The sequence below is a fragment of the Parasteatoda tepidariorum genome, chromosome 10 (assembly GCF_043381705.1).
Source record: "Parasteatoda tepidariorum isolate YZ-2023 chromosome 10, CAS_Ptep_4.0, whole genome shotgun sequence".
NCBI classification, from domain to species: domain Eukaryota; kingdom Metazoa; phylum Arthropoda; class Arachnida; order Araneae; family Theridiidae; genus Parasteatoda; species Parasteatoda tepidariorum.
The window spans coordinates 58,885,030-58,899,360 of NC_092213.1; the positions used below are offsets into that span (position 1 = coordinate 58,885,030).

The following is a 14,331-nucleotide window of genomic DNA, read 5'->3' on the forward strand; positions in this document are numbered from 1 at the left end:
AGACAGAGTTGTATGGGTAAATTAAGCTGTGAAGGAATACTCTTTCTAATTATCGTAAGGATAAAACAGCAATTCCTTTATTTTAGAATTTTACTGAAAGTCTATACATGTGGTTTTGGAAGCTAATGCTGTAGCGGTACATTTAATTGTGGAAGAATATTGTGAAGTTAAGAGTTATTTTTCAATCATTTTAGCTGTAAGGAAACAATGTTTTAACGTACTTTAAAAGAACATCTGTTTTTCCAGAATTCTGTTCTTTATGCCTTTTACTAGAAATCTTGATATTTGGTAAGCTGTTTTAGACGAAAGACAGAGTTGTACACTGTAAAAAATTGCGGATCAATTCGACGAAAGAAGTACAAATACTCAGAGTGATGTTATTTTTCACCATAAAATCCATTTTTACAGGAATATGTTAAGCACAAAAAGTCTAATATACCCTAATTCTCAAGTTAAAATTTACAGTAAAATTTCCTTAACACTCTAGCTAAATATATATTATTGTAAAAATTACGGTATTTTACGTTGAAAGTAAATTTTACGATAAAATGGATTTTACGGATGAAGGGTTCAAAAAGATGATTCTGTAATTTGATCTGGAATTTTTTAAGATGTAATGGTAAATTTGGATTGGACGAATGATTTTTCCCTTTGTAAAAAAGGCATGTTACCTAAAAAATAAGAAATATTTTTGAATGACTTGAAAAATAATTTTAAAAATTATCAAATTTATTGACAAATATAACCCTGCGTTACGTTTCATTTATGAAAGTATCTTTCTAAATGTCACAATCACCGGAAAAGTTTAGGTTCTGATATGAAAGAAAGATTTTCAATGGATAATGCATAAAGAAATGAATAAAATAAAGCTCAAATCATATTTATTCTTATAAAAGATAAGATAAAACTGTGTTATCACACGCCGTCGTATTCTAAAATTACGTTTTCAGTTACTGATACTTTTCAAATGAGTGTATGTTTCCAGATAAATCCAAACTATTTGAATAAGCCTACAGTTTGAATAAGCCAAACGTTTCAGTATCAGTTTGAAAATGTCTTTTGATCTTGATATGGTAACAGCAACTTCCATGATCAATAAAAGAATTAGATGGAGAATAAAAGATTTTTCGGAATTACCATATGTGTTTGAAAGCATGCCCTTCTCCCCTATAGTGGGTGGCTCTTCGAAATGGACAATCAGGATACATTACAGGAAGTACAATTTCTTTCAAATGTATTTGCGAAGTTTGGACTCTATAGATATATCGTCTTTTGTAGTGTATAGAGTAAAAGGCGAAATCGTACTTAAGAGCTCTAGAAACGAAGTTTATCTGGAACAAAGTTTTGACACGAAGGTAGATCCATCGTCATTAGTACAATGCTTTGATTACTGCTGCTATCCATTTGTTAATAGTGAAGCTTCTAACTTGAACATTTTCGACTTGCAAGATGATGTCTTAGTTGTCGAATGTTCATTGGCTATATCTTTCCCAGTCACAAAAACTATATCGACTTATGTGATGAGTGACAGTGAAGAATATGCAGGTATGAATCCATTTCCTCCACTGATTAACTAAAGAAATTGCCTAGAAATATAACTCATCTTGAATGTTTAATGATTATAACTTTGAGAGTACCAAAACTATATCTTAAGGAGTCACAAAACTGTATCGACTTATGTGGTAATTGCCTAACTCATTTTGAATGTTCAATGACTATATCTAAAAGAGACACAAAACTATATCGACTTATGTGGTAATTGCCTAACTCATTTTGAATGTTCAATGACTATATCTTAAAGAGTCACAAAACTATATCGACTTATGCTTCAATTGCCTAACTCATCTTGATTGTTCAATGACTATATGTTTCTAAGTCGTAAGAGCTAAATCGACTTATGTGATGAGTGACAGTGTCGAATATGCATATATCACAACATTAAATTTTTTAAATGTCATTTTTTTTCTTTGATTTCTGTAAAGTATATGATGTTGTCTTTAGATTTAAGCATTAACTGTTCAAAACTTCCTTTAAATACATAGTAAACGAAAGAAACTTCTTCTGAAATTATTTCTCTTAGTGTTTTTCAATTTACACTTTAAATTGAAAATGCTATAGGCATTCCAATGAAATCGAAATCGTGCGTATTTGTTTTTTCCTTATTTATCGGCTTCAATTTCAAATAATAATGTGCTAAAAACCTTCGTAAAATATTTACGTGTATGGATATACGGGTTTTACTAGTTTTAAAATAATAATATTTGTTTAATTATTCACTTTACATTAGTTCAATGGATTCAAGTTCAATGGATAGTTCAATGGATTCTTCATCATCTAAACACCGCCTTTTACATGAGGGCTACTTTCATAAGAAAAGTTCAAATATGTACTTTTTGCTTAGTGTGATCTTTCAATAGATTAATGGTATGATAAGAGAGTACCTTTTCAAAAATATTTAACAGCTATTAAAAGTACTAACTAACTATACTAACTAAAAAAAAGCTCTTTTGGGAACGTTGAAATTTTTTCTGTTCGTAATAATTAATAATGAAAATTTGAATTATAAAAGTTAAGTAAATTTCTATATGTACAATTTAGTAGAACTTTCTACACTAAGCGAATCTTAACTGCCTGAATAATATCAAAGCACATTTTAGTTTTATAGAAAATAATTATAAAAGATTAAATTACGAAAACTAAATAAAATCTTAAAGAAAAATAAAAAATAAAAATATTTAAAAAAAAACATATATTTTTTTTAAAAATTAAACATGCTACACAAAACATTTTCAGTCCCAAAATAAGTAATCGAATCAATGATTTAGTCAAACGCTTCTTTATTTCAAGGATGCAAAATTATTACAATTCTTGTGGTTTCATTTCGCATTAATTATAAATATTTAACAATTTAAAACAAAAGCAAGTATGTTTTTCTGAGCTTTAGGCATTCTCTATTATTTTAAGATAAAAATTGTGTTTTACATTTGAAGTAATTTAAATTATCTTACGTATTTCTTATAGCATATTTTCAACTCAGATTTTTTTTTTAAACGTATAGATAGTCAATAATTATCATTTATTATCTATAGCTCAGGTTTTCTAACTTTTCAGTTGCTTGGCACCTTGAAAAATAAAAATTTAATGCAAAGCGTTTAACCTTATCTCGTAGCTACATAGTATGGTGTGTTATGAGCACACATTGAAAGTTGTATATAGCACCCTTTTTCAAAAATTTATACTCATCGGGGGTGTAATTTAATATTTAAGTGAAAAAAGCAAAAAAATATATGGAATCATTAGTGGGGAAAGCCAGATGAGAAGGATCAAAACCAGTCTTATTGCCAAATGAAATTTGGAGGCCTTTTGTAGTAATCGCTTTTTAACGTCACTTTGTTTCCTTCAGCAATTAAACATGTTTCAGATATTCAGTTCCCCCTCCCTTTGAAGACGTTTTGTTTTTTGCCTCGATTAAATGTTATACAAGATTCCTAATCTTTTTCTTCTTTTTTTGCTTTACTTTTGACAAGAATTTGAATTCTAAAAATAATAAATAATAGCGGTCTTACATACGTGAAAGTAACGCATTAGTTAATTTAGCGATAAAGTAAAATTAGCGATACAATAGAAGATAGTTATTCACTTAAGCTTGCAGAACATTAGATTTTCTATTTTTTTTCTGCACTATATTTTCATTTGAAACAGAAAACACTTCTAAAAAAAAATAAAAAATTAAATTTTTTGTGCACTATATTCTCATTTAAAACAGAAAACAGTTGTAAAAAAATTAAAAAAAAATTTTTTTTAATGAAAATTTTCTTAAATTTTTTTGTGCACTATATTCTCATTTGAAACCGAAAACACTTGTAAAAAAATTTAAAAAAATTTTTTTTAATAAAAAATTTTCTAAAATTTTTTTCTGCACTATATTTTCATTTGAAACAGAAAACGCTTGTAAAGAAATTTAAAATAAATTGGGATGCTGCCCATCCATCAATTGTTATCGTACAACTGTTTAAAATATTTTCTTGGTTTCTTGAAACACGCTTATTATGAGAAGGATGGGATTGTTTTGATCTGTGCAATGGAATTCTACAGTGTGTTTCGCAATGACTACCCTTACAACCTATATTTAATATCCTTGTCAAAAATGTTTGCATGTTAAAGATTAGTGTATATATGTTAACTACGTATCGAAGATTAAATTTCACACATTAAGAATGCAATGTAATATTTCAGCAAAGAAATCTAAAACAAAAGCGCAATCAAAATCTGTCTGATGACTAATGAGGAAAACTGTATAAAACACAACAAAACCAGTTTGATTGTATTAAACTTGATAATATTTCTAAAAATCTCTTTTTAAGTTCTATTTGCTCCCTTTTGTAGTAGATAGCATTTTTGCTTTTTCCTCGCTTAAATAACAATTTGTACTATGTACAATTTGCTATTTTATATAGAGGTACCAAAAGACACATCATAATTGAAACAGGTACTCCATGTGTATATTTTTGGTCCTTGGATAAGCTGGTGGAAAGTGATATCACTTGATTAATTTAACACTCATGGTACAATAATTCGAAACATTAATTGTGGAGAAATAATTTTAAAAAATGAAATTGGAATTAAAAGAATGTTTCTTCGCACCACTTGGTGGATAGATTAAAATGGAAGCATTGTTTTTAATTCTATTTGATTAATAAGTCAATTTAACATTCTTTAAATTTAGAAAAGACTGTATAACGAACTAAATGAAAAATTTTCGGATGCTGGAAGAATAGGAATCCCATTGTTATTTTTAATAAAGTCAACACATTAAAGGAAGTTAACTTTAAGAGAGCTGTCATTCATTGGATATCGAATAGATAAGTCATCAGTACCAGAAGATAAATTAAAGTTCAAACCTTTATTATATCAGTTCTCGGAATAGATAAGATAGATATTATTTTGCCTAAAAATTAGAAGGTTATTCTGCTTTGATAAACTCCAACATTATTTAAAAGTGATATTCATCGAGCGCTTCCAATAAATATTTAAATGGGAAAATTTTTACCATGGATTCTTTTGACATCAAAATGGAAACAAGTCTGGTGACTGTTACCAAGAATATTTCTTGGACAATACAGAACGTATCAAAAGTAAGTGAACTTGAAAGCTCACCTTTTTCAGTGTTTGATAACTGCCCTTTTAAATGGGCTTTGCATTTGAAAATTAAAGAAGAAGAAGAAACAGTGTTGTATATTAAAAAGTTCGAATCAAAAGATTTACCTCCGTTAGAGGTTTTCGTAAACGGAACAATGTATTTCAAGAATTACAGGAATGAACTTTTATATGAAGAGGATTTCGACTTAAAAATAGACACAGATCCCAAAATGTGCATCTACAAACCATATCTATTTCCTAAAGACTGTGAAGAGCGAAATGAAGTTTTCTATCCACCAGGTGGCGTGTTAATTACAGAGGGCAAAATGAGTTTTTCTCGATATGTAACAAGAATGCTAACACCAGTTAAGGATGAAGAAAAGAAGATGCCGGATGAAAGAAGCCGGATGAAATTCCCGAAGAATGTGCCGGATGTAATCCAAAGTAGAATTATTGCCAATGTTTTCAGTTAAAGATTACTATTGGAAGCCTGTTTCCAGATCTATTCAGCCAATTTCCCCCTCCGATCAATTTCAAATCTGATTCAACAGAATCAAAGCCATCGTAATTTCGGCCTTCCTTTTCTCCTGCTTGTAAAAGGTTTCGTATCAAAGACTTTGACTGGATATTTTCCCCTATTCTATCAAAATAATCCTTGTTAATACCTTTAACGGTATAGGACACTTCAAAAATTCTATAAATTTCTAAATGAAAACGATTCTTTGTACTGTTGTCTTCTGACAGATTCAATAGGAAAAGTAATTTATATGTAGAGTTCTAAAATAGAAGCTTTTCAAGGAAGAAGAGCCTTATTTTTATTGCACTTCAAAAATGAAGCACTCTTTAATTATAAAATGCAAGTTGAAATAGTGTAAAAAAAATAATAATTAGTTATAATTACGCCATTATTATTAATAATAATATAAAAATAATAATTATCATATACCATCATTTGTTAAGAATAAAATCACATACTTAATTTCAATGCTTTAAACGCCTTAGAAACTGAGAGCTCAGTTAAATTTCGAACATTTGCGGGACTAGATTTTACCTTTTCTAATGTTCGTAAGACTTAATCAGTCAGTTCCAAAATTTGAAAAAATATTGGCAAAATAAAAAAAAATTGAAATTAAATAGAACATTACATTGTTATAGCCGGTATTTACCTTTATAATGTGAATTTTAACCCTTTCACTTATTTAAAAGAATTGCTTAAACAGTTATAGTTTTATAATTCATTCCAAGGAATCAAAAACGCCCCTTTTGACGAATGATTATTTTCCTATCAAAATGATGATTTTCATAGAACTATTCTTTAACATTCTATCATGTAAAACGTATTACCGATAAGAGATGAACTGCCGATTCTTAAGCTCTTTACAGTCTCAATCACGTTTCGAGGACAAGAGGATGATACTTGTACATTGTGACTATTTGTGTTTGATTACAAAATAGAAACAGCATCTACAAAGTACTCAAAAAGGTTTATATGAACCATTAATAACTATAAAGATTTGCCAGATAAATTTGAATTCCCACTTTTTGAACCTTTGAATATATGGACATTATGTGTTGATTTTCAAAAATGCGATAATGCAGCGTTTCATATTAAAAGCTTTCCCACCGGTGGCTCTGTATCCGATGCAAGAATAAAAGGAATAATATTTGTTGGTGTAAAATCTGTTCATCGGCAAATCTGCTGCTGAATTTGTTTCCTTATACAATTTTTTTTAATTATAACCACTCGATTGATACGATAACTACAGGATGTAATATGGTTGTATTTTTACCGATTTCTACCATTGAATCAAGTGTAACGTACTCTGACATTCTTAATGTTACTTTGATTGTGTTTTTTGCGCTATGTTTATTAGTTTTGATTAAAAAGTAAAAATTAATATTTCATCTGCACTGTAAAAAAGTTGTTAAATTTACAGAAAAAGCTGTCTGCTGGTGTTCTAAGTAAAGAACCGCTGATTTTTCAGAAAAATAGTGTTATTAAAAAAATGGGCGCCCGTCTTTTAAGTTGATAAGTAATGTTATTTTTACAAATAAGCTCTGTTATTTTAACTGAAAAATTTTGTTGCTTCAATAAAATCTGTTACTTTACACAAAGATTTGATGCAATAGCTATGATTGTGGTTCAACTGAGCCGAGAGCAGAATTTTTGTATAACCTGTCTAGGCCGGGATTCGAAACGTTTGTCATCTCCTTGGAGGGCAAGCTCGCTGTCCCCTGAGCTACAACAGCTCTAATGATTGGCCATGAAGAAAAATCTTAAACTGTTTTTATCTTAAAAGACTCATTGAAATCATATTTAGAAATAAAAAAGTTTATAACTATGATGGCCCACCCTTATGAAAATATCTGAAAATTTGATTTACATAAAAATTATATCTAAAAACAAGTAATAAAGTAAAGTATTAATTTAACGATAAATTCGAATTTATTGTTAAATTTTATTAATATTAAAATTTATTCATACAATAAATATTATTTATACAATGTTCAAAACTATAAAATAATTGTTAAAAAGTAAAAACAAGTACAAAAAATAATCTTAAGATGATTTGAAAAAAGGTAAAGTTAACTTACGGTATGCAAAACAACATGGCAAAAACTAAAATTTGAACTGACAGTTTAAATCCGCTTATGAATAGGGTGAAAAACTGAGAAAAAATGCTTTGCAAGAAACAGCTTCCGAGTTTTTTTATTTATTTATCATAATTATTATTATTTTCATTTTTTTTGCAGTGAGGGAATTTCTTGCTAAGGGTGTATGACGATTAAAAACTGAAAAAAATTGGTATTTATCTTTTAGCAGTTTTTTTCTGAGAAAAAACAATTTTTGCTTTCTGTAGAATTTACAGCTATTCTTTACAGTATAGATTATCGTTTTAACTCTAAAAATGAAAGTTTTAAACATGAGATTACTTCCCCGTGAAGATAATAATTCTCTGAAAATCATTCTTTTACATTTTATCATCTAAAACTCTTTACCGATAAGAACTAAACTGTCATTTCAATTGTTCCTTACAATTTTAATCACGTTCCGTGGAACGAAAGATTGCAGGTGTACAATGGGATTGCCTGTTTATGATTGCAAAGTGGGAATCACCACGGTAAAGTATTCAAAAAAGTTCAAATGGACTATAAAAAGTTATAAAGATTTGCCAAATGAATTTGAACTCCCGTCTTTTGAACCATTGTCCGGATATAGATGGTCATTAGATGCTGATTTCACAAATTGTGATGAGGCATTTTTTAGTATTAAAAGCTATTTAACCAATGTCTATATGCCTAATGCAGGAATTAAAGGAGCAGTTTTTGTAAAAACCCATAATGAAGATACCATCATGAGAAAAGAATTTAATATGGTTGTGCACCAAGATGCTATTAGTGAATTTTTTTCTTTCTCCAAAAACCTGATTAATCACTATATGCTTGATACAATAATCATCGAATGTGATATGGAAATATATGTACCTATTTCTACTACAGCAAACGGTGTAAACATAAGGGTTTCTGGTGTGGACATAATTTTGACAGTTTTTATTGTATTGGGTATCTTGTACTATGTTTATTTTGTGCGGGTTTGATTAAAAAGTGAAAGTTTTAAATTCATCTGGTTTAAATGTGATAACTTAGTAAACAGACTGATATGTGATGGATGTTTAAGATTAGATGTAATTACTAAGTAATGACTCGTCAAAAAATTTCTTTCTGATGAAATTATAATTATTGCTGTTTCAAATAAAATAGAACATTGTGAGATTCATTCACATTGAAATTAAAAACAGTTTAAGTTTAATATCATCTTCAATGTTATCAATAAATGTTGAAACTTTCATGATATAGTTTGAAATAAAAAAGCGCTGCTTATTTTTACTATGAAATTTACAGACACAATTTTTTTCCTAGTTTAATAATACTATTTTTTATTTTGTATATATTGTTTATAAATATTGTTATTATTGTATTTTTATTTTTCTGATATATTAATATTTTGATATTTCAATAACATTAACTTTCAATAATAGCATGGCTGGCATGCTAAAGTATTTTTATTTTTAGTATTTTTGAATAATACTGTTCCTTAGCAATGTTTTCAGATAGGTACTTTTGAAGTTTCTGAAAAAATTCCAAAACTTATATCCTATTGCCAATATAAAAAAGGTGTCCAACCAAAAAGCTTATGAAAATCGCTGTCTTAAGCAATTTTGGAACTGTGTTATTTAATTATTTTGTATATAGCACTTAATTCCTCATATTCGTTACAGAATTACAAATGAAAGGTTTTCGTCTCCCAATGCAAAACTGAGTGCTTTTGCAGTTTGTCTGGCATTTGCTGTAAGTCAATCGTTTTTTTTTCCTCTTTTTTTTTTCGACTTACAAAATATCTTTGTATTTCTCACAGAGAAAGTATCGTCCAAACTGCAGAATATGGTAAAATTTACTGGGAACACCACAAAAATGCGGTTCTTATTATTAAATTTATGTTGGAATTACTTACTAAGTAATTTTACATTACTGGTCACTATATATGTGATTTATGTAACTAACAAAAACTAACAGTTGAGCCGAAGAATACATTCTTTTTACTTTTAATTTATACTTCCTAAAGAACTTATATGATCTATGTAATTACCAATTTCTGTTATTTAGCAAGATTAAACGTTTTCTACACTCTTTTGACATTGAAAGCTCACGTCAACTGCATATTTTTTAATAATTTATATTATTGATCCAAGTTTGTAAACTTAGATCATTTCTGGTTCATAAACTTGGATCAATAAATTTAGGAGAACAATATATCGTTCTCCTGATTTCCTATTTTTTTATTAAGTTGTTCATTGTTTCGTATGTTGTTGCAAAAAAACGGAATTATTCCCTTGATATGCTTTGTTGTATGATAATTTAATGAAAATATCTCAATTGTTTCAGTTACAGTTCATAAAAATGATGATTATTGCTATTAATTTAAAATTTGAGATTTTATTCCTGACCAATATTGACTGGGATAAAATTTTTATTTATACCAGTTCGCTGAATTGAAATTAATTTAAAATGTAATAATTATTGTTATCTTCCATAAAAAGAAATGGGGGAAAACTATAATATTTTTTTTAATAACATAAAAGAAAGTTTGAAAATATTTCTTCTACGATTATATTCAATTTTAAACAAAAAATTCATGTTGCACTTTATTTAACATACTGAATTTTATTTTATTGTACTGTTAATTAATTTTTTGGTATCTATTTATTTTTGTATCATTTTAATATTCTTTTGTAAAAACATAAATTTTCCATAGAATAAAACAGCACTGGAATTTTTAATTCATTGATGATTTATTTAAATATTATATCTTCGATTCATATTTAATGATTCCTTTAAATGTCATATTTTCGATTCATATTTATTGATACATTTAAATGTTTTACTTATGGCAAACATATAGTTGTATCGCATTCATTTCCATCCGAATATCAATTGTGTATAAGTCATAAAAAGTTTGTATTCGTCTTGTATGTCAGAGGAAACAATTTCATGACAAATTTTTTTATGAAGTTTCACAATGATAAGCAGGTCATAGAAAAATATTGTAAAATTTTATGAAGTTTCACAATGATAAGCAGGTCATAGAAACAGATTGTAAGTAGGTCATATAACGTCTGCAATTGAGATAATCTGCATAAAATACAATAAATTGGCAGAAATTAAAATGAACATGAATGAGCATAAAAATATTTTGATACGTAACTGCAAATAAACAGAAAGAATAACAATAAAACTACAGGTAAGAAAAGAACTAAGATGTTTTAGCATTAATTACAATGGCAACGTTCGTTGTATTAATATAGATAAATATAATAATCAAATAATTGATAATGTTATTTTTGTTTCTTTTCTTAAACTTATTTTAAGAAGTATATTAAAATCAGTTAGTGTCGAAAATTTATAATTTTTAAATTATACTTCATATCTGAAAATCTTTAAGAAAACTTTAACTTACTTGTTTTAAGAGAGAATGTTATTTTTTAGGGAAGTATTTATTTATCCTTGTGTACCCAAAGTACACTATTCTAAGGAAATGTAAGGTCACATTTTTTCCAAAAATGACGTTTTTATAAACTGTTCTTTAGTACTGTTTCCAGTTCAATACCTTTTTCAAGAATTACGATATTTGGTAGTACAATACACAGAAATCAGTAATTGCTGAAGTTTATACCAAATACACTTTGATAAGAAGCTTTTCTCAACAGTTTGAAAATGTGATTTATCATTATATTATTCCAAATATATTAATAATTATCTACTATTTTATAAATTATCATACAAATTATTATATACAACATTATATAAATAAAATTATATCAATTAAATTATATAAATTGCATTATATAAATTTAATAAAAAATTTTTAAGCCGAATTCATAACTCTTCTTATATAAAACTCTTATTACATAAAACTCTTATTATTTTTAACTCTTGTTATATGAATTTAATATACATTAAGTCGATTAAAAAATTACGTATTTAAATACTATTTAAAATAATGAAACAAAAATGACACATCAATACATTTTTTCATTAATATTTCGTAGGAATTACATAAAATAACTATAGTTAAAGAAGAACTGGTAATTAAAAATATTTTAATCTGAAAACAGGGTATTTTTTGTATAAATTTAGAAGAAAAGCTTTCATTAAAACTATTAAATTTTTTGACTGAAAAATTAAAATGTTTAAGCAGAAAAAAGCAATGAATAAAATTATAATCAATATCAAGTTTAAACATACTCGAACAAACTTAATCATGAGAAAAGAAGTTCACAGTTTGATAAGTCCATTATCTTTTTTTATTTCAAAGTACACATCCTATCTTATCTTCCTAGATTATTACTAAAAATATATTCTTTAAGAATCCACATCTTTAAAAACGTGGAAAGTATTATACCGTTCAAAATGAATTTCGATTACGAAATGGAGCTAAAGCCAGTGTTACACACAAAATCATTCAAATGGACTATAAAAAACTACAAAAAGTTAACTCACCGTTTTGAAATCGCTAATTTTGAACCTTTAGTTGGACTGAAATGGTTGTTGCGGGCTGAATTTGATGGCTACGGTTTAATTTTTCATATAAAAGCTAACGAATCTTTTCATGATGTTAAAATTGAAGGAACGCGTTGTTTTAAGAACTCTAACGGTGATTACCATAGGGAGGAAAAATTTAGCAGCGAAGTATATCGAAATGTTCTAACTGAATTCTCAAGTATTCCCAAAAATTCTCTGGACAAGTATTTTATTGATGGCACTATAATCATAGAATGTGATATGTCTATCTTTGTACCAGTCAGATCTGTCTTGAACTACTAAGAGTTGTCTCCTATTGTTGGCAGGTCTATGTTGAAAAAGAATTAGTTCCACGTCATTGTTGGTCTGGTAGGTACATGTTGAAGAAGCGTGGATTATTTGTTGCTGTTTGTTGGTCATTGTTAAAATTGCTACTTGTAGCAGGCCTATGTTGAAAAATTATGAATCATCGTTATTGTTGGAAGGTTTGTAAAGAAATATCTTTAATTATTCTTATTGTTGGAAGGTCTGTAAAGAAATATCTTTAATTATTCTTATTGTTGGAAAGTCTGTGTTGAAAAATCAGAAAATATTATTACTGTGTGAAGGTCTATGTAGAAAAATCCTGAATTATTGTTATTGTTGAAAGGTCTGCTTTGTTGAAAAATCATGAATTATTGTTATTGTTGGAAGTTCTATGTTGAAAAGTCTTGAACTGTAAATGAGAAAAGCAAAACGTCAAAATTAAATGCATATGAATGTTTGCTATACATTACATAATGAAGACTTCTTGACTAGAAAATCATGTTTCTAAACATTATTGCACATTAATCAGAATTGCAGAATCTGTAAGTTTAAGTTTTTTTTAGTTCAGTTAAACAACTTTTGTGTGACTGAACTTCAAATAATTGATTGTGTACTTTTTGTGATCTTATGGATGAGGAAAAAATAAAACTTTACTGTGCAAATCTAGAGATAATTTTTTTAAAATTTTAGTTCAGTTATTCTACTCATCTATTCCACTCTTCAATTATTTTACTCGAATAATACAAATAATCATAAAAAATTCACAAATTAGTCCTTTCGCTAAATCTATATATCAGGTACTTAGCAGGCAAATAAGAACTTTTTAAATATTTTCTAAAATTACTTCTCAGCATATAAAAGTATTTTTTCAAAATGTGATGCTTATATTTTAATATTAAACTATTTTCAAATGAATCCCGTGTTACAAATAATTACAAAAAGTTTAAAAACTGTCCGCGAAGCTTTATATAGTAATTTGCGTGTTTTGATCAAAATAAGAGTTTTTTTCTGAAAAAAAGTACGATAATTACTTCCAGACATATATGGTCATTTTTGGAAAATATAACGTCCATATTTTAATATGAAACAAATTTCAAATGAATCCCATTTTTTAAATAATTATAAACAATTCACGTATCGCCTGTCCTACATAAGATGTAGGTCCTGTGCCTTGCATATTCAGAAAAAAAAGATGAACTTTTAACAAACATTTCTGGTACTTTTAGTCATACAAGGGTATTTTCGTAAGTTATGACTTTTATATTTTAACGTAAAACCAGTTTCAAATTATTCTAAAAATTTAACGAATTGTCAATTCACATCTCACAGCTATTTGCTTTGAGTGTTTTGGAAAAAATACGAATTTTTTAAAATCTATTTATTAATTATTTCCATACATATACAAAAATGTTTGTAAAAATAGCCCTCATATTATTTCAATATGAAACAAGTTTGAAATGAATTCCGGATTGAAAAAAAAATTGTAAAAAATTCACAAATCCATCTTTAAGTTAATGTTATATGTCCTGTACTTTACTTATGCACACATGAAAAAAAATTTAAAACTCTTGAGTACTTCCGGACCTACATGAGCATTTTCGTCAATTATGAATTTTATATTTTAATGCAAAACAAATTTAAAGCAAATAGCGTGTTGCAGATAATTTCTAAAAATTCATAAATTTTGCATGTTTTGGTTTAAACTATCTGTTCTGTTCTTTGTATGTTTGGGATAAATAAGAAATTTTTAAAACTTCTTTATAAGTGTTTCGATACATACATTGAAAAATTTAGAAAATATGACTC

At 27.4% G+C, this 14,331-nt stretch overlaps 2 long non-coding RNA genes across 6 annotated transcripts in view; one reads left to right on the plus strand and one right to left on the minus strand.

Moving 5' to 3' along the window:
* LOC107443101 (uncharacterized) overlaps positions 1–14,331 on the minus strand; it is a 53,430-nt gene that overhangs the window by 9,730 nt on the left and 29,369 nt on the right. The window contains exons 1-2 of one of the 5 annotated variants that reach the window (XR_011638068.1): positions 7,735–7,749; positions 222–322 (exon numbers count right to left, since the gene is read on the minus strand). The exons of 1 other annotated variant lie outside the window; for it this stretch is intronic. This is a non-coding gene — a long non-coding RNA (uncharacterized lncRNA). Of the gene's footprint in view, positions 1–221; positions 323–5,157; positions 5,173–5,265; positions 5,281–7,734; positions 7,750–14,331 lie in introns of those variants that run through there. 3 more of the 5 variants (XR_011638067.1, XR_011638071.1, XR_011638070.1) reach the window with 3 other exon arrangements.
* LOC107443090 (uncharacterized) lies at positions 9,113–13,187 on the plus strand. The gene is made up of 2 exons (XR_011638074.1): positions 9,113–10,728; positions 10,779–13,187. It is a non-coding gene; the product is annotated as an uncharacterized lncRNA (long non-coding RNA).